This window comes from Bufo bufo, chromosome 4, assembly GCF_905171765.1.
Source record: "Bufo bufo chromosome 4, aBufBuf1.1, whole genome shotgun sequence".
NCBI classification, from domain to species: Eukaryota; Metazoa; Chordata; class Amphibia; order Anura; family Bufonidae; genus Bufo; species Bufo bufo.
This window is the reverse complement of record NC_053392.1, coordinates 40,124,679-40,152,474: the sequence shown is the minus strand read 5'-3', so window position 1 is coordinate 40,152,474 and position 27,796 is coordinate 40,124,679. Positions and strand designations below refer to the sequence as shown.

Genomic DNA, 27,796 nt, shown 5'->3' with positions numbered 1-27,796 from the left:
ACGAGTTAGGCCTCATGCACACGACCGTTGTTTTATTCCGTGTCCGTTCTTCCGTTTTTCGTGATTTTCTGCGGACCCATTGACATTCAATGGGTCCGTTGAAAACTCGGCTAATGCACAGTTTGTCATCCGCGTCCGTGGTCCGTGGTTCCAGTCCGTCAAAAAAATATAACCTGTCCTATTTTTTTCACGGTAAACGGTTCGCGGACACATTCAAGTCAATGGGACCGTGAAAAAACGCGGAGGCACACAAGATTGTCGTCCGCGTCCGTTTTTTTACTATCATTTGCATGGCAAACTTGACTTAGACTTTTTTTTTTACTTTCCTTCATGTCTGGTGATCCTCCAAAAATAAAGGAAGACACACGGAAACAAAAACGGATCACCTAACAACGGAACCCCATTTTGCGGAACGGAACACAACAACGGTCGTGTGCATGAGGCCTTATAAGCACAAAGAACCCAATGAACAGCCCTAGTCCATAGACACAGTGCATGTTGGCAAGCCCCCCCCCCCCCCCCAAGACTAAAACATCGGGGGCAAACCCTCTTAAAGGGTTTCTATCACTTTGTTTCACCTATTTAGCTTTCAGACACTAGCGATCCGCTAGTGTCTGCTTTATCTAACCATCCTAATATAAGAGCTTATTGTCCTGCCGTTTAGCTAAAAAAAAGAACTTATATAGATATGCAAATGAGCCTCTAGGTGCTATGGGGGCGTGATTAGCACCTAGAGGCTCCGTCTACCTTAACAAACTGCCGCCGCCCAGCGCGTCCCTCCAGCCCGCCCATCTCCAGCTGAAGCGATCCTCTCCGTGCGCGTCTCTGTTCTGCGCATGCGCAGTGAATGTCTGATCGCTTCCCTGCTCAGACATCTCCACTGCGCCTGTTCCTCGGAGCACTATGACGTCATCGGCGCAGGCGCAGTGGAGATGTCTGAGCAGGGAAGCGATCAGACATTCACTGCGCATGCGCCGAATACGAGGAGCATCGCATTCCGGAGGAGATGGGCGGGCTGGAGGGACGCGCTGGGCGGCGGCAGTTTGTTAAGGTAGACGGAGCCTCTAGGTGCTAATCACGCCCCCATAGCACCTAGAGGCTCATTTGCATATCTATATAAGTTATTTTTTTAGCTAAACGGCAGGACAATAAGCTCTTATATTAGGATGGTTAGATAAAGCAGACACTAGCGGATCGCTAGTGTCTGAAAGCTAAATAGGTGAAACAAAGTGATAGAAACCCTTTAAAACGGGTTCCTGGCAGATTAACCCCTTATCTGCTGAAAACGCTTAGGGAAAGCTCATGGAACATGGATGAGGTATACCTCCACATAGATCGCTATGGTCAGTGTTAGTCCATACACACAGTGCATGTCAGCAAGCCCCCCACCAAGACTAAAGCATCGGGGGCAAACCCCCTTAAAACGGGTTCCTGGCAGATTAACCCCTTATCTGCTGAAAAAGCCTAAGAGAAGCCCAGAGAAGATGGATGAGATATACGCACATAGATCGCTATGGTCAGTGCTAGTCCAGGGACAGTGACACAGGGCATGTTGGCAAGCCCCCCATCCCCACCATGACGTAGGGTTCGGCTACATGGAAGTCTTGGTCGTGTGACAAGTGTTGCACCCAAGTATCGCAGCCATAGAAATGAATGACTCGCATGTTTGCTGCGACCGTGACCCCAGAATTGCAAAAAAAAAAATCTATCTTGTGTCACATGACTTTTCTGCGACTTGCTGCTGTTGCGCGACACAATCCCCTTAACAAGTGCTGCTTGTAGAGTGACCCTTTATCAGTCCCTGGGCGAAGGAAAGTTTCCTACATAGACATTGGGGGTTATTGCAAAGACAAAAACAGGACAGCTTTCAGGAGCTGCTTGACACTAGCACCACAGGTCCTGCTCCCCTCATCCCGGCATGAAACAAGACCACAACCCCCCAAGTATACCCGACTGGACCCCTAGAGTGTCCTAGCTGATTAACCCATTCAGTGCAGCTCCAGACACAGTAGAGTTGGGGGTGATGGTGTGTCGTCCCCCTAGCAGCCCCTTCAGCCCTGTGTCACTCTACATCCAGAGGAGTAGACGTCTGGCTCCAGGTGCAAAACTACAACTCTCAGCCAGTCCTGGCAGCCACATGCTGGGAGTTATCATTTTGCATAAACTGGAAGTGGATAATATATAATGTAAAACAGAATATGCGAGATAGAGCAGAGCTGGGTTTGTCATTTGGCATGCTCTGATGAGGTCAGGATGAGTGTCAGCGGTTTTTACATAGGACTGCCGGTAAACCCACTGCATTACAGGGTACTGAGAGGTATTAACATGCAAAGAGTACAAATTCAGCTCTGCTACATCTGTGTGTATGCGGGAACCGAAGGGAGGATTGCATACAGACTTATGAAATGCATAGTATGCTGTTCTATAAAGAAGGCAAAGGGAGGATGATATACAGTATAGAAATAATAATAATATGAAAAATAATTAATAATATGAAAATAATCTAAAAATAAATCATTGAAAAATATTAACAATATTAAAATAATAAAAATATAACATAAAATAATAATACGATAATATAAAAATCATTATACATTAATAAATCAATATGTATTTTCATATTTCCTATGCTTCTCTCCCATAATCGTCTCTTCTCAGCTGCTTTTTCCATGTCTAACAAGCGCAAAACTGACAGCAGAGCGGGGGTTGTGTGCACTACACACATGTAGCAGAGTGCAATGCATCCTTTAACCTTTTTGGGGCCGTATTGTTTGTTAGGAGTTTTACCGTTAACCCTATGTAAGACCACAGATCACTGTAACAGAGTCATCTCTGCTACATCTGACATACTCAGCTCTACTACATTTCATAACCCCCGCTTTCTTATAGCTTTCCACACCTTACAAACACTACTCTACTACTCTGCTATAATGGACGTATCAGGCTCAGCTGTATCCAACAACAAAAAATAAACTACCACTGGACTGCATGTGACATAACTGACTCTGCTACATAATCTCCGCTCTGTCTAACATCATTATGTCCAGTAGGTCAGATGGACTCATCCTTGATTAATTTGACATAATAATCTGCTACTCCATCAGACAAACTCATCTCCCCTGCACTGAACACACAATACCCATGTCAAGTTTAATATATCTATGTCTGCTACATCAGACATACTCATCTCTGCTACATCAGCTATACCCCACTCTGCTCCATCACACATAATCATCCCTTCTACGTAAGATATTCTCATCTCTTCTACATCAGACAAACTCATTCTTTCTAAGTCCGATATACCCAGCTCTGCTACATTAGACATACTCATCCCCTCAACGTTTGATATGCCCAACATTGCTTCATCAGACATAACCATCCCTTGTAAGTCAGCTTTTCTCATCTCTTCTACATCAATCATACTCATCTCTTCTATGTCAAATATACCCAGCTCTGCTACATCAGATACAGATAAACCCTGCTCTGCTGCATCACACATACTTATCCCCTCAACATCTGATATGCCCAGCTCTGCTACATTGGACATAACCTGAGATATGCCCAGGTATGGTACATCATACGTATCAGATATACTTATCCCTTCAGTGTCAGCTCTGCCCAGCTCTGCTACATTGTTAATAAACATCTTTTTCACATCCAAAAATACTCAGCTCTGCTACATTGTTAATAAACATCTTTTTCCACATCCAAAAATACTCAGCTCTGCTACATTGTTAATAAACATCTTTTTCACATCCAGAAATACTCAGCTCTGCTACCTCAGAGATACTCATCTGGGATGCATAAAACAAACTCATCTCTGCAACACCTGGCCACACCTGGCATAGTTTTGAGTAACACCTGACAGCATCAACACTGCTACATCCAGTAAACCCCAGAAGAACATAGGGAGCAGGAGAACTTTACCTTCTTGCCTCAGATCCCCAGATTCCTCCAGAAGATTAGGAGCTCCCTGACTGGATCCACCACCCTCCTGCTGTAGCTTCAGGAGGACAGGCTGGTGCAGAAGTATTCACACCCCTCACTTGACCTGCCAGTTGCACTTGAGGAAGGTTCTGCAGAAGACCCCAGCTCCTCCTGGACCTCCTCCACACCTGGGCTCCTTGCTCTACACTCCAGACCATTGAAGGAGGTAGTCCCTGGCTCAGCTGAGATAAAGCAGCTCCAGACCTGACCATGGATGGAGAGAAGCTGGAGGAGGAGCAAGCAGAGGGCTACCCAACCTGTCAGGAGGAGGGGGTGAAGACATTCCAGGGGGGGCCATCGTCTAGAGTTAACCCCTGAGATGCCAGGCTGCAGAGCTGAGCCCAGGATGTGCAGGTGCAGAGAAGACAAACTGCAGCTGCTGACATCATTGTATTGGCAGGGAAGAGCTGAGTTAGCACAGATATAGCAGAGCTGAGCATGTACAGGGTAATGAGAAGGATAGGCACTGGTGTAAGATATAGCAAGCCTAGTCCTGGTGTAGCAGAGCTGAGTATATGCACTGTTGTAAGATATAGCAAGCCTAGTCCTGGTGTAGCAGAGCTGAGTATATGCACTGTTGTAAGATATAGCAGGCCTAGTCCTGGTGTAGCAGAGCTGAGTATATGCACTGTTGTAAGATATAGCAAGCCTAGTTCTGGTGCAGCAGAGCTGAGCGTGTCATATGCAATCAGATGAAGCAGAACTAAGTTGGCAGAGTGTAACATATAGGAAGACTGAGTAAGGTACAGCAGAGCTGAGCTAGTGGTGGCAGGTTAATAATAATGATAGGCACTGTTGTGAGAGTAAACCTGGTTCTGGTGTAGCAGAGCTGAGTGTTTCATATGTGGCAGGCTGGGCTTAACAGATGAAGCAGAGCTCAGTTAGTGCATCATAAAGGAAGTCTGCGTCAGGTAAAGCAGAGGTGAGCTAGTGGTAGCAGGATGATGCGAATGACAGTCACTGTTGTAAGATAGAAGAAGTAAGGTCCTGGTGTAGTTGAGCTGAGTGCGTCATGTATATCAGGCTAAGTTTATCCGATGAAGCAGAGCTGAGTTGGCACAGCACAGATGTATGACAAAGGAAGGCTGCCTCAGGTAAAGCAGAGCTGGGGTAGTGGGAGAAGGATAATCCAAATGATAGGCTCAGCTGTAAGGTATAGCCAGCCTGGTTCTGATGTAGCAGAGCTGAGATTATAAGTGCAGTTCAGTGTGTCCTATACAGCAGGCTGTGTTTATCAGATAAAGCAGAGCTGAGTATGTCAGAAATAAATCTGTTACTGTGATCCTAGAGGTCTTCTGTGGTTTTGCCTAGGACTGGGGGTAAAGCAACGATTTGTGACTGGACCCTTGGGGATGTCATGATATGTCACGACAACAGGTAAATATACGGAATGATGCATGGCTGCCAATTATCAAGATGCACAAGCAATGCCGGCTTACTTTATAAACTCAGCTCTGCTACATCAGTACAATACATGAAATACTCATGAGATGGTGGCCTCCAGGTACTTATAGCTGAACACTATGCCGTCCCCTCCCCGGGTGCCCTAACACACAGTGACGAGCTGCGCAGCTCTACAAGCTGACCCCACCATCCAGCAGATCAGTCACTCCTGTGCAGTCCCTGCTCTGCACACCAGGGGGCGCTGGGGACATGCAGACATCTGGATGTATCCAGGAGCTGGACCTGGATCTTCTACGTTTCATTTCGAGGCCCCATAAAGCTGGGAGGTTATTTATGAGGGTGACATAGTGATGTGTAAGACGCTGGAATCAATGGATGGAGAAATGATTTACGCTTCATCGAGAGCGAAGCCTCCAGAGAAAATCCGAGAGAGCGCAATTAAATAAATGTATCTCCACAAGGCAGAAGAGACACGCAAGAGTGACCCTAAGGGGAGACCCCCAAATGTATCTACATATCCAAACTAGTGAGCCCCAAACCATATCTACATATCCAAACCAGTGACCCCCAAACCATATCTACACATCCAAACCAGTGACCCCCAAACTGTATCTATAGTCGTGGCCAAAAGTTTTGAGAATGACACAAATATTAGTTTTCACAAAGTTTGCTGCTAAACTGCTTATAGATATTCGTTTCAGTTGTTTCTGTGATGTAGTGAAATATAATTACACGCACTTCATACGTTTCAAAGGCTTTTATCGACAATTACATGACATTTATGCAAAGAGTCAGTATTTGCAGTGTTGGCCCTTCTTTTTCAGGACCTCTGCAATCCGACTGGGCATGCTCTCAATCAACTTCTGGGCCAATTCCTGATGGATAGCAACCCATTCTTTCATAATCACTTCTTGGAGTTTGTCAGAATTAGTGGGTTTTTGTTTGTCCACCCGCCTCTTGAGGATTGACCACAAGTTCTCAATGGGATTAAGATCTGGGGAGTTTCCAGGCCATGAACCCAAAATGTCAACGTTTTGGTCCCCGAGCCACTTAGTTATCACTTTTGCCTTATGGCACGGTGCTCCATCGTGCTGGAGAATGCATTGTTCTTCACCAAACTGTTGTTGGATTGTTGGAAGAAGTTGCTGTTGGAGGGTGTTTTGGTACCATTCTTTATTCATGGCTGTGTTTTTGGGCAAAATTGTGAGTGAGCCCACACCCTTGGATGAGAAGCAACCCCACACATGAATGGTCTCAGGATGCTTTACTGTTGGCATGACACAGGACTGATGGTAGCGCTCACCTTTTCTTCTCCGGGCAAGCCTTTTTCCAGATGCCCCAAACAATCGGAAAGAGGCTTCATCGGAGAATATGACTTTGCCCCAGTCCTCAGCAGTCCATTCACCATACTTTCTGCAGAAGATCAATCTGTCCCTGATGTTTTTTTTGGAGAGAAGTGGCTTCTTTGCTGCCCTTCTTGACACCAGGCCATCTTCCAAAAGTCTTCGCCTCACTGTGCGTGCAGATGAGCTCACACCTCCCTGCTGCCATTCCTGAGCAAGCTCTGCACTGGTGGCACTCCGATCCCGCAGCTGAATCCTCTTTAGGAGACGATCCTGGCACTTGCTGGACTTTCTTGGACGCCCTGAAGCCTTCTTAACAAGAATTGAACCTCTTTCCTTAAAGTTCTTGATGATCCTATAAATTGTTGATTGAGGTGCAATCTTAGTAGCCACAATATTCTTGCCTGTGAAGCCATTTTTATGCAACGCAATGATGGCTGCACGCGTTTCTTTGCAGGTCACCATGGTTAACAATGGAAGAACAATGATTTCAAGCATCACCCTCCTTTTAACATGTCAAGTCTGCCATTTTAACCCAATCAGCCTGACATAATGATCTCCATCCTTGTGCTCGTCAACATTCTCACCTGAGTTAACAAGACTATTACTGAAATGATCTCAGCAGGTCCTTTAATGACAGCAATGAAATGCAGTGGAAAGTTTTTTTTGGGATTAAGTTAATTTTCATGGCAAAGAAGGACTATGCAATTAATCTGATCACTCTTCATAACATTCTGGAGTATATGCAAATTGCTATTATAAAAACTTAAAGGGAACCTGTCACCAGTTTTATGGTGTCCTAACTAAGGGCAACATAAATAAGTGACTGATTCTCTTAGCAAAATGCTGGGTCACTTTCTTTAATTGACCCAGTCAATCTGCCAACATCTTGTATTGAAAAGCTCCAGCTGATAATGATGAGTCCTGAATATTCATGAGCTCCTGACTCTCCCCGCCCACCTGCTGCAGAATGACAGTTTGTTTCCATAGGAACCAGCAGCAGGTGGACAGGGGAGTGGCTATAGCTCTGAATTAAATATACGCTGGACTCAATGACATCACGCTGGACTCAAATCATCTCATTAGCATGCAGCATGTGGCATCTTTGTGTGTATATTATGAGGTAACCATCTGTCACACCAGTAAGTGAATACATCTAAGGTACTTTTTAGTAGTTAATGATTGTATATAATTAGTTAGATTATAATCAAATATCCACATGACAGGTTCCCATTAAGCAGTAACTTTTCCAATTTCCAATATTTATGTAATTCTCAAAACTTTTGGCCACGACTGTACATATCCAAACCAGTGACCCCCAACCGGTATCTACATATCCAAACCAGTGACCCCCAAACCGTATCTAAATATCTAAACCAGTGGCCCCCAAACCATATCTAAATATCCAAACTAGTGGCCCCCAAACCGTATCTACTCATCCAAACCAGGGGCCCCCAAACCGTATCTAAATATCCAAACCAGTGTCCCCCAAACCGTATCTACTCATCCAAACCAGGGGCCCCCAAACCGTATCTAAATATCCAAACCAGTGACCCCCAAACCATATCTACTCATCCAAACCAGGGGCTCCCAAACCGTATCTAAATATCCAAACCAGTGACCCCCAAACCGTATCTAAATATCTAAACCAGTGGCCCCCAAACCATATCTAAATATCCAAACCAGTGTCCCCCAAACCGTATCTACTCATCCAAACCAGGGGCCCCCAAACCATATCTAAATATCCAAACCAGTGACCCCCAAACCATATCTACTCATCCAAACCAGGGGCTCCCAAACCGTATCTAAATATCCAAACTAGTGGCCCCCAAACTGTATCTACTCATCCAAACCAGTGGCCCCAAACCCGTGTCTAAATATCCAAACCAGTGACCCCTAAACCGTATCTAAATATCCAAACCAGTGGCCCCCAACCCGTATATACATATCCAAACCAGTGACCCCTAAACAGTATCTAAATATCTAAACCAGTGGCCCCCAACCCGTATATACATATCCAAACCAGTGACCCCCAACCCGTATCTACATATGTAGTGTACGGGGACTGTAATGCCCGTCACTACAAAAGTGTCACTTGGTGTGCTGTCGTCCCTCCTTAATTATGGGGAAGTTGGTATATGTCATCTTTATAAATTGTCATGTAATGTAATGTTATGTATTTCCCTGTTACTATGACACTTGCATGTACAGGCCTGCTAGGGGTGTCATTCCAGCTTCTAGTCACTAGAGGGAGCTAGGGAGCCCTAGTTTATATAAGGCCCAGACAGGGAAAGGAAGGGCAGTTGAGTCTAGAGTTGAGTCTAGAGTCTAGTCTAAAGTGAGAGTCTAGAGTTGTGGTTGGAGACTAGACAATGTCGGAGACAAGTCCAGGCCTGAAGCCTGCGGTCCAGAAGAGGGTTTTGCAGTCCCTGTAACCGGGTTCCAGATTCAAGGAGAAGGTTCCCCTCCTGAATTCCCATATGCCGAAACAGGAATACCTCAGTTAAAGAGCCTGAGGAAGCTGAGAGGGAGACAGAGGCAAAGCGCAGAAAAGCGAGAGGTACTCAAGATAACAGAGGAGGTACTTTATAAAGAGAGAACCAAGGATATACGCCAGAGTTAAGGTATTGGGCCTTGGAGAAGATTTTCTATGTCCCAGGATCAGTCAGAAATAGAGTGCAAGCTCCTGTACTGCAAGTCCTGTGTTTCACACTCTGAGGTCACCTTGCTTAATCTGTATTGCCTGCATCGACCGTATTGAAAAATCAACTGTATGCAAAGGAACTGTGCTTCCATTAATGTCTCTATATGGAAACTACTAAAGTTGGAGTTTTGTTTTAACATCACGTGGTTCCTCAGTTATTCCTGCTATCAGCAAACGGCGTGCCACCGTTTAATTGGCACTGGCGTCACGAACATTTCTTACCATCACCTGCCCTTGCAGAGAGTCAGCCGTCTCAGGTTAGTGTCTATTGCACTACAACACCCAGGAACACTATTAAACACAACTTGAGTACGCTGCACCTCTCTTTTGGCGTCACGAACAGGATACGCACGCTTTATAGTGCAAGAAGCGTGAACTTTGTGCCTTATACAGTTGCCCTGTGACCAAAGTGACAAATTGCCTGTTTATTTAAAGTGGACTTTGTGAACTGAAAATCATACCAAAAGTGTTCCTAAAACCTCTAAAAAGCGCTGTGCAGTGTTGCGCTACCAAGAGGAAGAAAATCGCCACATCGGAGTGTGGTTTTGTGGACTTTTCATCATCCTGCTTGCTGTCAGTGAATAGACAGCGTTTCTTGCTAAAGATGGCCGCTGAGCTTGCTGAATTTACTGCTGCGTCATCTTCGTCCCGAAAAGGCGGGAAAAATTGGCGCCTTTTTGAGGAAATAGCGGGAAGGAGTTCAAGGTCAGGCGCCACTGCTTATCTGGACATTTGCATGTCTGCCAGCATGGACACCACCTTCCATATACTGGAATACCTGGGGGGCGGCCTCCCAGTGCAAGGGGAGGAGCTGGCTGATTTAATTGACGCGACCCTATCGCTCTCCAGAGAAGGATCGAGCATGTTGGAAAGTGAACAGAGCGTTGCTGCAGCGTCCGCGCCTGAGATCCCAAAAATGTATGATATTGGTGTAGAGCCAGAGGAGGCTCCACCGGCCTACTCTCCGGGACCGGAGAAACCCGCCTGCCGCCCACGGGAGAAAGAACCAGAGCATCATTACAGCTCATGGAAAGACTTCTTTCAACCCTCTTTCAAGTGGTCGTCACTTATGGCAGAGATCCGGGAGGCCGCTATAAAGCGGAATACAAAGACCAAGATCTATTATGAAGAGTTGACCAAGACAATCCATGAACGACACACCAACACCCAACCCCGCCTGGAAAGGAGAAAGGGGTTGGTGGTGTCCTTTGACAAAGCCCGTGGCTATGGGTTCATACAAGATTACCTGACTGGCAGAGACCTATATGTTAATAGAAGGTCTGTCAAGAGAGACTACCTCCCTTCCTATCAGCACAGCCTCCGCGAGGGAGAGGAAGTGGAGTTCACCCCTGCCGAGAGCCTGAGAGGCCCTTATGCCACTGCCGTGACCCGTCCCAAGCGAGTACCTGAGGACTGGGAGGCAGAAGAAGAAGACTACTCTGGCTGCGAGCGGGAACCGGAACGCTCTCCAGAGCCGGCCCATCACGCCTTCCAGGAGCGGAGCTCCTTCATTGGGCCTAACGTCTTCTGGCAGCCAACCGTGTTGGAAAAATGGGTGAGCCCTTACCCTTCCCCCGAGCTGCCTCGTCGGGAGAAGACCATGCAAGAGATGGAAAATCTAAAGGGACTTCGAAATACCTTTGAGAACATCCGGAGGGGTCGGAGACCCGATGCATCACCAGAACCTGCAGAGGCCGAGTCCGCGCCATCGGTGACTGTACCTGCGCCGGCGGCGCCAGCAGATGACAGCAACTCTGACACGGAGAGCATCGGTGAGCAGATTGTCCGGCTGGAGGAGAAGTTGCGGGAGCTGCGCAAGATCGCGACCGCCAGGATCCAGACGCCGCCGAAGAAGGACGAGGTAAGGGTGCCTGTCACCACCCGTAGACTACCTTCTGCTGCCACCGCTCCACCAGTGCCCCAAAGAAGACCCCCTGTTGCTGTGAATTGCTGCACAGAGCCCACCGGACCGCTTGCGGCGGCGGTATCCACTCCACTTCATCCCACAATTATCATGCCGGGACTGGTACGGTCCACCCAAGGGTTTACCCCTAGGCCCATGGGGCCAATACCTATTAGGGGTCCCTTCACGTTGCAGCTGCCCCCTAACACTGTTATGTGGGCACATCCTCCTGTAGAGGACTACTACAGGCCGTACTTGCCAGCAGAGCCGGGTAATGGTGATATACCACTGTGAATCAGCCTGCTAGGCCTTTGATTTATTTCACCAACGAAATATGCTGTTAACCCTTCCAGGACAGGAGTCCTATGTTCCCTGGTCGTTTGTTGCTGCTGCCAGTTTATCCATGGCTCAGTGGTAGGTGTTGACCACTGAAGTATTAAAGTCAACAAAGCCAAGTTTGTTTCCAGGACCTCCTGCCTGCTTTTGCTATCCCACGCCAAGTTGTGCCTGTTCCTTTGTTGCACCTTTTACCCTTTACCCCCTTTTCAGGTTGATCAGGGGTATTACCGCACTTGTCTTTGCTGTCATTTTATTGTGCAACTTTATACTAAGGAACCGTGCCCGGAGATAGACTCAAAAGGACCTGAGCCTCTGAGATTTTTGCTCTTTTAAAAGGAAATGTGCCCAGAGATGGACTCCACCTCATGAGAGCCTCTGTGATTTATAGGAAAATAACCTGGGTACGGACTCATGTTTGTTCTTTGAGCCTCCAAGAACTTTTATACTGTTTTATCTATTGTGCTGTTCTATTATGGACTTATTCATTGTCATGGACTATCCTGGTTATAATGTTACGCTGTGCCAGGTCAGCGCCCCAGTTCCATTCACTATCCTGAGAAGAAGAGAACGACGCCCCTTGTCACCACCCTTCACCTTTGCCAATTGGACCTGATATCAACGTAAATGCAGATGAATTACATAAATGTATGCCTGCATGTCTCTTTTTTTGTTTCAGGTAGAGATTCCAGTTGGGCGAGTCCTGATGGAGTACGAGGTCGTACTCAGCTTAAAGCAGTGGGGTATGTAGTGTACGGGAACTGTAATGCCCGTCACTACAAAAGGGTCACTTGGTGTGCTGTCGTCCCTCCTTAATTATGGGGAAGTTGGTATATGTCATCTTTATAAATTGTCATGTAATGTAATGTTATGTATTTCCCTGTTACTATGACACTTGCATGTACAGGCCTGCTAGGGGTGTCATTTCAGCTCTTAGTCACTAGAGGGAGCTAGGGAGCCCTAGTTTATATAAGGCCCAGTCAGGGAAAGGAAGGGCAGTTGAGTCTAGAGTTGAGTCTAGAGTCTAGTCTAAAGTGAGAGTCTAGAGTTGTGGTTGGAGACTAGACAATGTCGGAGACAAGTCCAGGCCTGAAGCCTGCGGTCCAGGAGAGGGTTTTGCAGTCCCTGTAACCGGGTTCCAGATTCAAGGAGAAGGTTCCCCTCCTGAATTCCCATATGCCGAAACAGGAATACCTCAGTTAAAGAGCCTGAGGAAGCTGAGAGGGAGACAGAGGCAAAGCGCAGAAAAGCGAGAGGTACTCAAGATAACAGAGGAGGTACTTTATAAAGAGAGAACCAAGGATATACGCCAGAGTTAAGGTATTGGGCCTTGGAGAAGATTTTCTATGTCCCAGGATCAGTCAGAAATAGAGTGCAAGCTCCTGTACTGCAAGTCCTGTGTTTCACACTCTGAGGTCACCTTGCTTAATCTGAATTGCCTGCATCGACCGTATTGAAAAATCAACTGTATGCAAAGGAACTGTGCTTCCATTAATGTCTCTATATGGAAACTACTAAAGTTGGAGTTTTGTTTTAACATCACGTGGTTCCTCAGTTATTCCTGCTATCAGCAAACGGCGTGCCACCGTTTAATTGGCACTGGCGTCACGAACATTTCTTACCATCACCTGCCCTTGCAGAGAGTCAGCCGTCTCAGGTTAGTGTCTATTGCACTACAACACCCAGGAACACTATTAAACACAACTTGAGTACGCTGCACATATCCAAACCAGTGACTTCACGGACTGTATCTAAATATCCAAACCAGTGACCCCACAGACCGTATCTACACATCCAAACCAGTGACCCCATAGACTGTATCTAAATATCCAAACCAGTGACCCCACAGACTGTATCTAAATATCCAAACCAGTGACCCCCCAAACCGTATCTAAATATCCAAACCAGTGACCCCACAGACTGTATCTAAATATCCAAACCAGTGACCCCCAAACCGTATCTACATATCCAAACCAGTGGCCCTTAAACCGTATCTACTCATCCAAACCAGTGGCCCCCAAACCGTATCTAAATATCCAAACCAGTGACACCCAAACTGTATCTACTCATCCAAACCAGTGGCCCCCAAACCGTATCTAAATATCCAAACCAGTGACCCCCAACCCGTATCTACATATCCAAACCAGTGACCCCCAAACCGTATCTAAATATCCAAACCAGTGACTTCACAGACTGTATTTAAATATCCAAACCAGTGACCCCTAAACCGTATCTAAAAATCCAAACCAGTGACCCCCAAACCGTATCTAAATATCCAAACCAGTGACTTCACAGACTGTATCTAAATATCCAAACCAGTGACTCCCAAACTGTATCTACTCATCCAAACCAGTGGCCCCCAACCCGTGTCTAAATATCCAAACCAGTGACCCCTAAACCGTATCTACACATCCAAACCAGTGACCCCACAGACTGTATCTACACATCCAAACCAGTGACCCCACAGACTGTATCTACACATCCAAACCAGTGACCCCACAGACTGTATCTAAATATCCAAACCAGTGACCCCACAGACTGTATCTACACATCCAAACCAGTGACCCCACAGACTGTATCTACACATCCAAACCAGTGACCCCACAGACTGTATCTATACATCCAAACCAGTGACCCCACAGACTGTATCTACACATCCAAACCAGTTACCCCACAGACTGTATCTAAATATCCAAACCAGTGACCCCACAGACTGTATCTAAATATCCAAACCAGTGACCCCACAGACTGTATCTACACATCCAAACCAGTGACCCCACAGACTGTATCTATACATCCAAACCAGTGACCCCACAGACTGTATCTACACATCCAAACCAGTGACCCCACAGACTGTATCTACACATCCAAACCAGTGACCCCACAGACTGTATCTAAATATCCAAACCAGTGACCCCACAGACTGTATCTACACATCCAAACCAGTGACCCCACAGACTGTATGTAAATATCCAAACCAGTGACCCCACAGACTGTATCTAAATATCCAAACCAGTGACCCCCAAACCGTATCTACTCATCCAAACCAGTGGCCCCCAAACCGTATCTACTCATCCAAACCAGTGGTCCCCAAACCGTATCTAAATATCCAAACCAGTGACCCCCAAACTGTATCTACTCATCCAAACCAGTGGCCCCCAAACCGTATCTAAATATCCAAACCAGTGGCCCCCAAACCGTATCTAAATATCCAAACCAGTTACCCCCAACCCGTATCTACATATCCAAACCAGCGACCCCCAAACCGTATCTAAATATCCAAACCAGTGACTTCACAGACTGTATCTACATATCCAAACCAGTGACCCTCAAACCGTATCTAAATATCCTAACCAGTGACTTCACAGACTGTATCTAAATATCCAAACCAGTGACCCCTAAACCGTATCTAAATATCCAAACCAGTGGCCCCCAAACCGTATATACATATCTAAACCAGTGACCCCCAACCCGTATCTACATATCCAAACCAGTGACTTCACGGACTGTATCTAAATATCCAAACCAGTGAATCCACAGACTGTATCTAAATATCCAAACCAGTGACCCCACAGACTGTATCTAAATATCCAAACCAGTGACCCCATAGACTGTATCTAAATATCCAAACCAGTGACCCCACAGACTGTATCTATACATCCAAACCAGTGACCCCACAGACTGTATCTAAATATCCAAACCAGTGACCCCACAGACTGTATCTAAATATCCAAACCAGTGACCCCACAGACTGTATCTAAATATCCAAACCAGTGACCCCACAGACTGTATCTATACATCCAAACCAGTGACCCCACAGACTGTATCTACACATCCAAACCAGTGACCCCACAGACTGTATCTAAATATCCAAACCAGTGACCCCACAGACTGTATCTAAATATCCAAACCAGTGACCCCCAAACCGTATATACATATCTAAACCAGTGACCCCACAGACTGTATCTACACATCCAAACCAGTGACCCCACAGACTGTATCTAAATATCCAAACCAGTGACCCCACAGACTGTATCTAAATATCCAAACCAGTGACCCCCAAACCGTATCTAAATATCCAAACCAGTGGCCCCCAAACCGTATATACATATCTAAACCAGTGACCCCCAAACCGTATCTAAATATCCAAACCAGTGGCCCCCAAACCGTATCTACATATCCAAACCAGTGACTTCACAGACTGTATCTACACATCCAAACCAGTGAATCCACAGACTGTATCTAAATATCCAAACCAGTGACCCCACAGACTGTATCTAAATATCCAAACCAGTGACCCCACAGACTGTATCTATACATCCAAACCAGTGACCCCACAGACTGTATCTAAATATCCAAACCAGTGACCCCACAGACTGTATCTAAATATCCAAACCAGTGACCCCACAGACTGTATCTAAATATCCAAACCAGTGACCCCACAGACTGTATCTACACATCCAAACCAGTGACCCCACAGACTGTATCTATACATCCAAACCAGTGACCCCACAGACTGTATCTAAATATCCAAACCAGTTGCCCCACAGACTGTATCTAAATATCCAAACCAGTGACCCCACAGACTGTATCTAAATATCCAAACCAGTGACCCCCAAACCGTATCTACATATCCAAACCAGTGGCCCCCAAACCGTATCTACTCATCCAAACCAGTGGCCCCCAAACCGTATCTAAATATCCAAACCAGTGACCCCCAAACTGTATCTACTCATCGAAACCAGTGGCCCCCAAACCGTATCTAAATATCCAAACCAGTTACCCCCAACCTGTATCTACATATCCAAACCAGTGACCCCACAGACTGTATCTAAATATCCAAACCAGTGACTTCACAGACTGTATCTAAATATCCAAACCAGTGACCCCCAAACTGTATCTACTCATCCAAACCAGTGGCCCTCAACCCGTATCTAAATATCCAAACCAGTGACCCCTAAACCATATCTAAATATCCAAACCAGTGACCCCACAGACTGTATCTACACATCCAAACCAGTGAATCCACCGACTGTATCTAAATATCCAAACCAGTGACCCCCAAACCGTATCTACATATCCACACCAGTGGCCCCCAAACCGTATCTACTCATCCAAACCAGTGGCCCCCAAACCGTATCTAAATATACAAACCAGTGACCCCCAAACTGTATCTACTCATCCAAACCATTGGCCCCCAAACCGTATCTAAATATCCAAACCAGTTACCCCCAACCTGTATCTACATATTCAAACCAGTGACCCCCAAACCGTATCTAAATATCCAAACCAGTGACCCCCAAACTGTATCTACTCATCCAAACCAGTGGCCCTCAACCCGTATCTAAATATCCAAACCAGTGACCCCTAAACCGTATCTAAATATCCAAACCAGTGACCCCACAGACTGTATCTACACATCCAAACCAGTGACCCCACAGACTGTATCTACACATCCGAACCAGTGACCCCACAGACTGTATCTACACATCCAAACCAGTGACCCCACAGACTGTATCTATACATCCAAACCAGTGACCCCACAGACTGTATCTATACATCCAAACCAGTGACCCCACAGACTGTATCTAAATATCCAAACCAGTGACCCCACAGACTGTATCTACACATCCAAACCAGTGACCCCACAGACTGTATCTATACATCCAAACCAGTGACCCCACAGACTGTATCTACACATCCAAACCAGTGAATCCACAGACTGTATGTAAATATCCAAACCAGTGACCCCACAGACTGTATCTAAATATCCAAACCAGTGACCCAACAGACTGTATCTACACATCCAAACCAGTGACCCCACAGACTGTATCTACACATCCAAACCAGTGACCCCACAGACTGTATCTATACATCCAAACCAGTGACCCCACAGACTGTATCTATACATCCAAACCAGTGACCCCACAGACTGTATCTAAATATCCAAACCAGTGAATCCACAGATGGTATGTAAATATCCAAACCAGTGACCCCACAGACTGTATCTACACATCCAAACCAGTGACCCCACAGACTGTATTTACACATCCAAACCAGTGACCCCACAGACTGTATCTACACATCCAAACCAGTGAATCCACAGATGGTATGTAAATATCCAAACCAGTGACCCCACAGACTGTATCTAAATATCCAAACCAGTGACCCCACAGACTGTATCTACACATCCAAACCAGTGACCCCACAGACTGTATCTACACATCCAAACCAGTGACCCCACAGACTGTATCTACACATCCAAACCAGTGACCCTTAGTGTTGATCGTGAATATTCTAAATGTGAATTATTTCTATCGCGAATATTGGCACTTCAAGAATTCGCAAATATGTAGAATATAGTGCTATATATTCGTAATCGCAAATATTCTAGATTTTTTTTCATCAGTAACCTCCTTTCTTGCTTGTGGGCCAATGAGGAGGCTGCAATGTCTTTGTCTGAGCTTAGCAACATCCCTAGCAACCAATAGGAAAGTTGCCTACCCCTTACTATATAAGAACCTCCCCCGCAGTTCTGAGAGAGAGAGCAGTGACATCGCTGTGCTCTGTGCTTTCATCGGGATCCTATTCCTTATCTAATACATTAGTTAGTTAGTTAGTTAGTTAGTTAGTTGGTTAGTTAGCTCATATATATAATACAGATAGTTCGGGGGAGATAGTCAGTGTAGGTTAGTTAGTGATATAGTGGAGCTGATAGGTCCCAGTGCAGGGTGTTAGGTAGTGTGATAGGGATTACTGTTTCTCTGCTGTCCATACATACAGGCTACAGACACAGTGCTGTGATGTCACAATAATAGTTAGTGCACCAATCAGTAATATCTACTCAGACCTTATAAAATGTGAAGTGGCACGTATTGCGCAAAAAGTATGCGCATCATTTTGGAATTTGCTAATTTATTGCAAATATTATGCATAGGTGATCTCCTTATCTCCATGTATGTACATATCCAGACTGGCGACCTCCTCTTCTCCATGTATGTACAAATCCTGATCAGTGACTTTTTTATCTTCATGTATCTACATATCGTGAACAGTAACCCCCTCATCTCCATATACTGTATCTACATATCATGTCTGGTAACTCCCTAATATCCATATATCTATATATTCTGACTGGTGACCTGCTACATATTCCGATCAGTGATTTCTTCATCTCCATGTACAGTATGTACATATCCTGACTGTTGACCTCCTCATCTCCATGTATCTACATATCATGATCGTGATCTCTGTGGCAGGCGCAGCACTATGAAGTGCCTTTTGCGCTGTGGCATTAGAAGAATTTTGATATCTCTGACTTTTAGTCTAACCAGACTGTCTATTACTCTGTAATTCCTCTAGCTCCGTTCTATGGAAATAGTGGGTTTAAAGAGCACACCAAATGCTCCAAATAACTTCTTTATTAACTTCAACTTTTCTTCATATATAACACTGCCACCTCCGCAGCAGATAGTCCATGTACATAACACGTGTTGAAAAGATATCACAAAATGGCGGTATGCATAAGATGGTGGCTCAACTGTTCAATCTTGTCATTCAACATAAAATGGTGGATATATTTCAGTATCTGTTCTGTCACTTTAAGTTATTTAAGCACTTTATGATCTCTCTGAGAGGTATATCTGAGGTCTAACCAATAGTTAACTTACTTTACTTGGTTTGCAGTTTGCTATATTGCTTATGATCTGGTATGAGCAGTTCGCATTTGTATGCAATTTGTTTGGATTGTATGATTGTATGGCTGTAAGTTGTATGGTGGAACTGTAAGTAAACACACATATAACTGGTTCAGTATACAGTTCTAATCACTATAATAAAAGTAAGAACATTATATAACTGTTTTAAATACCTATTTTGGCCTCTTGCTTTCATAAAACACAGCTCTTAGTGGAGTGTGTGTCTGTTCAGCTCCTCTCTCTGGTGAATAATGATTCCAGCTAGGGGAATTCCCCACATAAGCTGTGTGTGAGGCTGGCTGTAATTGGTCAAAACTCCTGGGCTGTGTGAGGCTAGCTAGGATTGGTCAAGACTCCTGCTTAGCAACAACAGTTTAACTCTATGCTGCCTGTTGTGTCTGCTGTGTCATTGAGCTTACCTTACATTATATAATGAATCTTAAAGGCACATTATCTTTTTCTGCCTCTAGGGACACAAAATATAACTATTACATGACATCCAAACATGAAGTCACTGTAAATAACTCTGATTTTGTCTTTAACACACAAACATAGGAACTGTATTAAGGTTATTGGCAGGTATAGCTGTATAAACATATAAGCTATGTTAGCAACCTCTCATGAACGATGACCTCCTTCTCTCCATAGATCTACATATACAGATACGTGATCTCCTCATCTCCATGTATCCACATATCTTGACCACTGACCTCCTCATCTCCATGTATCTATGTATTTTGACTGGTGACCCCCTCATCTTCATGTATCTACGTATCTTGACTGGTGACTTCCTCATCTCCATGTATCCACATATGCTGACTGGTGACCTCCTTATCTCCATATACAGTGGCATAGCTAAAGGCTCATGGGCCCTGGTGCAGGAGTTCAGCTTTGGCCCCCCACCACCACCTTCCCTCAGTGCTTTATGGCAAGTGGCAGGGGTGCACCTAGCCTTTCTGGTGCCTGAGGCAAAAATTCAAACATTCCCCTCCCATGCCAAATTCTCAACCTAACCCATTACCTATAGTCCTACTGTTAAAGGGGTTGTCCTCTTTTTACTACTGACGACCTATCCTAAAGATAGGTCATTAATATCACTCCGACAGGGGTGCCGGGAGATCAGCTGTTTGAAGAGAGGGCAGTGCTGATATGAGAGCTGCTTTCTCTGCTCTGTTCACCTGCTCACCGCAGCAATTGCAGTGATGAGCAGGTAAACAGAGCAGAGAAGGCAGCGTTCGTACGAAAAATAAAGTGGACAACCCCTTTAAAGACATACTTGGAAAACATTACATACAGCACTACAGAACATACAGGGTCATACAGCCCCACATATATACCTCTTCCACCCAGTGATGTCTCCTCTGATGTAGATATTCTCTTTCCTCATCTTCTCCTTCAGACCAGACCGCCATGGTGACTTCTTTCAGCTGCGTCTCGTCTCTGCAGAGTTTAACAAACAGACATCTTACTTTCCTACTTTTCCATCATCCTCCTCACCTTTTGAACACCCCATTCTGCCCCCCCCCCCCATCCCCAATACTATACTGTAGAAACAGTCCCCCTGAAAATACTGGTACCACACAGATAGTGCGTCAGTACAAAAAAATACCCCCTTACCTTTCAGATCAGAACCCCATATTAAACCCCAGATGAGACCCCCCTATCTCAGACCATACCCCCTTTAGACCTCTGTCAGACCCCCATTAGACCTTAATGTCAGACTCTGCCCCAATATCAGACCTTAGATAAGACCCCCATTAGACCTCCAGACCCCCATATAAAACCCTCATTAGACCTCAGACCAGACCTCCAGACACCCATTTGACCTCCAAACTCCCATACCTAACCCCTATTAGAGCTCTAGACCCCCAATCAGACCCCCATTAGACTTCCAGACACCCATTCCGACCCTCATTAGACCTCCAGACCCCCAATCGGACCCCCATTAGACTTCCAGACCCCCAATCGGACCCCCATTAGACCTCCAGACCCACAATCAGACCCCCATTAGACCTCGAGACCCCCTTTAGACTACTCTAGACCCCCAGTCAGACCCTTCAGACCACTAATCAAACCCCCAATCAGACCCTTTAGACCCCAATCAGACCCTTCAGACCCTTTAGGCTCCTAAACAGACCTTTCAGACCCCTAATCAGACTCTTCAGACCCCTAACTAGACCCCCAGTCAGACCATTTAGACCCCCAATCAGACCCTTTAGACCCTCAATCAGATCCTTCAGACCCCCAATCAGACCCTTCAGGCCCCTAATCAGACCCCTAATCAGACCCCCAATCAGACCCTTCAGACCCCCAATCAGACCTCAGATCAGACTATAAAATAAATAAACAAACTTACCTCTCCTGCTGTGCCGCTCCTCTTCCGGTCAGGCTGTCTCCTGGGCTCTCATCTTTTCTCAGGTCCCGCACTGCAGTCACCTGACCTCCTGCAGCATCAGGTCAGAGTGCACTATGTACGTCATGACGCTGCAGGCAGCCAGGATACAGCAGCGCGGGCCCCGGGAAGAACGAGCAGGAGGAGGGGGGAAGGACTGGACAGCGCTTCTCTCCCCCTCCTCCTGCAGACTAGTGAGAGCTTTCGTTATGGAAGCGCTCACTAGTATTCCCTTTATAAGATGCACTGCATCTTATAAAGGGAAATATACAGCACCACTGGCAAGGAGGGTCCCTCTGGCTTAGGGGCCCGGTCGCAACTGCAACCTCTGCAACCCCTATAGTTACGCCAGTGTCCATATATTGTCACCGTCAGTTCTGTGAGAAGGTCTGGCAGACATTCTTCTCTACCTCTTGTATGATGTTCTTTGTTTTGGTTTCACTTTCTCATCTCCTTTACTTCTGCCAGGTGTCACTTATTTAGACTAATCGTCTTCCTTTATATTCCCTCCCATACTGCCTCACTTTGCGGTTTATACTACTTCCTGGATGAAGTGTTCACTGCTGGAGGCTGCTTCTGCTGTTTGTTCAGATAAGTCCTTTACTTTATTGTGTTTCCTTGCTGGCTTGATTCTAGGTGACCCTGACTCCGTCCGTATTAAGTGCAGGGAGCCGGTGGTCGTGTCCCCTCACTATTATAGGGTTTTCAGGTGTCACACAGACTTAGGTACGTGGGCATGCAATCGTCTACCATCGAGACCCTTGCATGTGCATAGCAGTCAGGGAGAGCTCTTAGAGTTTTATAGGGCTCACCTATAAGCTCCTTAGTTTGGGATCAAGCCAGTCGCTCGTTTATTCATAAGTTCCAGCGATCTGCAAACTTCACCCGTGACATATATCTACAGATCTTGACTGGTGACCTCCTCATCTCCATGTATCTACAGATCATGACTGGTGACCTCCTTATCTCCATGTATCTACATAGCTTGACTGGTGACCTCCTCATCTCCATGTATCTACCGGTATATAGCTTGACCGGTGATCTCCTCCTCATCTCCATGTATCTCTTTATCTTGACTGGTGACCTCCTCATCTCCATGTATCCACATATCTCGACCGGTGACCTCCTCATCTCCATGTATCTACATATCTTGACTGGTGATCTCCTCATCTCCATGTATCTACATAGCTTGACTGGTGACCTCCTTATCTCCATGTATCTACATATTTTGACTGGTGACCTCCTTATCTCCATGTATCTACATATTTTGACTGGTGACCTCCTCATCTCCATGTATCTACATATTTCAGATGTCCTAGTCCCTAAATGACTGAAGTCACACGTAAGTTGTAATGACCACTTACTTTTTGTTAGTTTTCAAAACTACTTGTAAGTTTTAGTTGTCAGGACCACTTAGCTTTCATGTCTCTTGTACATTGTTAAACAGTTTATGGTCCATAATGTATGTTTTACTCAGGAACATGTACACATGCAAGTTGTCAGAATCACTTTTTTTCCATACACGTTAAGGTCTTACATTTATTAATGTTTGTTGTTAGGAAGACCTAAGTTTCATCATTGTCAGGTTGTCAGAGCAAAACTTTCACTTAATATTGGTCCTGATCATGTTGTTAACATGCTAGGTGTCAGAACTATCTCCAAAACGGAGATGTGAACGTAGCCGTAGTTGTCAGAACTGCCCTCTGTGTCCACTTTGTGTCAGCTGTCAGGATCACACTATCTACATGTTAGTTTTCAGGACTTTACATGTCAGTTGTCAGAACCGCCCTCTCTGTCCACTTTGTGTCAGTTGTCAGCACCGCATGATCCCTGTGGTCTTTGACAGAAGCACAAACTGTGTAAATGACAAGCTTTGGAGATCTGCCGAGGATGTTCATCCGTAATTCATCCCATCTTTAATTCATTTCACCGGAGAACGACTTCCAAACCGCTGACTTAATGAGCATTTTGTCTAAATGTACGTCAGAGGAGATCTGCCGGGCGAGTCCCCGGACGCCCCCAGTAATGGAGCCATCAGTTACTGGGAGCGCCTCCACCAGGGAGATGGGGAAAAATGTCACCGATACATACAAGACGCCGGCAGTGATTGTCGCTCTACTCCAAGGGGATTGTGAGATGTAATCAGCGGCTCCCCGGCATCCTCTGTAAATGGCGCCAGCTCAGCGCACGCCACGCTGCCACCTGCAAGTAAATTGTATTTTATTTTAACGCTCAGAATACAGAATATATCACAATAATACAGCAGTGACGCAGCCCCGCCCCTGCGTAAATATACAGAATAATATCTTAATATGGCAGTGACACGGCCCCGCCCCCGCGTAAATATGCAGAATAATAGCACAATAATACGGCAGTGACACGGCCCCGCCCCCACGTAAATATACAGAATAATATCATAATATGGCAGTGACACGGCCCCGCCCCCGCGTAAATATGCAGAATAATAGCACAATTATACGGCAGTGACACGGCCCCGCCCCCGCGTAAATATACAGAATAATATCATAATATGGCAGTGACACGGCCCCGCGTAAATATGCAGAATAATAGCACACTAATATGGCAGTGACATGGCCCCGCCCCTGCGCAAGTATACAGAATAATAGCACAATAATACGGCTGTGACGCAGCCCTGCTCCAGCGAAGATATACAGTATAATATCACAATAATATGGCAGTGACACGGCCCAACCCCCAGTGCAAATATACAGAATAATATCATAATATGGCTGTGATGTGGCTCCGCCCCACGTAAATATAGAGAATAATATCACAATTATGCGGCAGTGACGTGGCCCCACCCCCACGCAGATATGCAGAATAATATCACAATCATAGAGCATATATATAGGCAAAACTTCGTGGCACTCTGCCGTCTGTTTGCCGCTGGAAGTCGGGTTCCCACCCCGTATAAACAATAATATAAGAACTCCAGCAATAGCGTTGCAAAAAAGGAATCTTTTAATAGACACGTGCGGCTGTTTACAATTCATGACGTTTCGGCCCTATATTGGCCTTCATCAGACTACAGCAAAAAAGGAAAGAAAGAAAAATGAAATAAATAATGCGATCACATCTTGTATGTACATATTTATAAAGTGTGCCAAGGCAAGTGACATGGAGTAGGACACACAGGTATTGGGCAATAATCAAGGTCCAGAGGGTTCTGTGGTCATGTCCTCCTGTCAGTCCGTGGACGGACATATCATCGGTGCAGGTATTGTAATTCAGATCCATCATCATTGGGAGCATGTTAAGGTATATAATGTTCAACTAAACAGAAGTCCATAAAGTGCTGAAAAGTCCATGGGTATCAGCAACGCAACAGGAGTGGAAAAATGGTCTAGGTGGAGCTTAAATCAAAGTAAAATGTCCCTATATTGAGGATAGAACGCTGGTGTATAAAACCACTGGGGGTGAGAACAGTTGGCAGCAAATCCATGGATAGATAAAAGGGATTTGGGAGGGGGAAGGGGGGGAAAGAGAGAGAGAGCGTGCAGGGCAGGAAAAGAGATAATGAAAATGCATAGATATGTGGCTGGGTATCCAGGAAGGATTACATTGTCATTAGATACTAAACTAATATACACTGTTGGCATTATGCAATTGAATGATGTCCTACCTTCTGCCGCTTTGGGGTAGATATCCAGGATACAGGCGTCTGTGTGGATGTGCAATTGCACTGTCTGGGATGCGCCTCTGGTGTAGTCGGACGCGCGCCCTTATTTAAGAGAGCGCGTCCGGTGGTAAAGGGGATGGCGCATGCGCACTCAATTCCAGTGCGTGTCGCGCCTCGTTCCTGTTTCTGGATGAGATCCGGTGTGTCTGTGCCGATGCATCTCAAGCCTCGCTTGTGATGTTAGTGTTGCGCATGCGCAGATGATGTTAATGCGTACCAAGCCTCGCTCTGAACCCCGGCAGGAATATAGGGGATAGTTGGAACGTGTGGAATATTAATAGCTGGTACAGAGGGAAAGTACAAATAGGGAGATATAATGGAAAGACGACATGCTTACATAGGGGAAGGGTAAAGTGGGGAGATGAAATAAAAAGATATAGGAAACATGAGATTTCATCTCCCCACTTTACCCTTCCCCTATGTAAGCATGTCGTCTTTCCATTATATCTCCCTATTTGTACTTTCCCTCTGTACCAGCTATTAATATTCCACACGTTCCAACTATCCCCTATATTCCTGCCGGGGTTCAGAGCGAGGCTTGGTACGCATTAACATCATCTGCGCATGCGCAACACTAACATCACAAGCGAGGCTTGAGATGCATCGGCACAGACACACCGGATCTCATCCAGAAACAGGAACGAGGCGCGACACGCACTGGAATTGAGTGCGCATGCGCCATCCCCTTTACCACCGGACGCGCTCTCTTAAATAAGGGCGCGCGTCCGACTACACCAGAGGCGCATCCCAGACAGTGCAATTGCACATCCACACAGACGCCTGTATCCTGGATATCTACCCCAAAGCGGCAGAAGGTAGGACATCATTCAATTGCATAATGCCAACAGTGTATATTAGTTTAGTATCTAATGACAATGTAATCCTTCCTGGATACCCAGCCACATATCTATGCATTTTCATTATCTCTTTTCCTGCCCTGCACGCTCTCTCTCTCTTTCCCCCCCTTCCCCCTCCCAAATCCCTTTTATCTATCCATGGATTTGCTGCCAACTGTTCTCACCCCCAGTGGTTTTATACACCAGCGTTCTATCCTCAATATAGGGACATTTTACTTTGATTTAAGCTCCACCTAGACCATTTTTCCACTCCTGTTGCGTTGCTGATACCCATGGACTTTTCAGCACTTTATGGACTTCTGTTTAGTTGAACATTATATACCTTAACATGCTCCCAATGATGATGGATCTGAATTACAATACCTGCACCGATGATATGTCCGTCCACGGACTGACAGGAGGACATGACCACAGAACCCTCTGGACCTTGATTATTGCCCAATACCTGTGTGTCCTACTCCATGTCACTTGCCTTGGCACACTTTATAAATATGTACATACAAGATGTGATCGCATTATTTATTTCATTTTTCTTTCTTTCCTTTTTTGCTGTAGTCTGATGAAGGCCAATATAGGGCCGAAACGTCATGAATTGTAAACAGCCGCACGTGTCTATTAAAAGATTCCTTTTTTGCAACGCTATTGCTGGAGTTCTTATATTATTGTTTATACGGGGTGGGAACCCGACTTCCAGCGGCAAACAGACGGCAGAGTGCCACGAAGTTTTGCCTATATATTTACTCTCCCTGACGGAGTGGTGCACCTGCCTAACCATGGCAAGTGGCACATTATCATACCAACAGGAGGAGATTTCTGAAATCCTGTCCCATGTCAAACTCTCCGGGAATTTTCTACAAACACCGCCTTCTGAATTCAAGGCACGCGACCTAGAGCGAGAATCACGGCGATTGCTCAACTACGAATTGCACAGCGTAACGATAGCCGAATACTTAAAGGTACAACGGATCCCGCGAGGGTTACGTATACGCACTAGACCAACATTCTTCAAAGAAAACCAGGAATACTGTGAGAAATTCGAGCAAATACTTAATAAGTGCTCTTTTGACCTGATGGCTCTAACCCTTTCATATCTACATAACGCTATCAGCACAACCAAAACAGAAATTCATGCAATTGAAGAACAACTACAAGATATCATAACACCAGAAGACTACAATCAACTCAAGGAGAAATTAACGACATCCCTGGCACAGCAACGCAAAGAAGTGGAGACAACAAAGAGGAACAAATTCTTCAGGGATACTGAAGACTACAGACACAACCGAGTTTACAGATGGTCAGATGTCACCAACAACCGACCCAACTATGCCAACCGACGATCATCATCCAGGGACTCAGCGCAGTCAGGTTCAAGTGGCGACACCAATTTCCAATACAGATCGGACAACCGACAACAGCGATCCCAGGGCAGAAGAGGCCAAAGAGGAGGAACCAATACCACAACACGAGGAA

At 45.7% G+C, this 27,796-nt stretch overlaps 1 protein-coding gene across 2 annotated transcripts in view; it reads right to left on the bottom strand.

The window, feature by feature from the left end:
- The window catches only part of CHRNA2 (cholinergic receptor nicotinic alpha 2 subunit), a 101,576-nt gene extending 97,435 nt beyond the window's left edge, over positions 1-4,141 (bottom strand). For both annotated transcript variants that reach the window (XM_040427116.1, XM_040427115.1), the window contains exon 1: positions 3,928-4,141. The gene's annotated coding sequence lies outside the window, so the exon portion shown is untranslated. The remainder of the gene's footprint in view (positions 1-3,927) is intronic.
- Between the last annotated feature and the right edge of the window lie 23,655 nt (positions 4,142-27,796).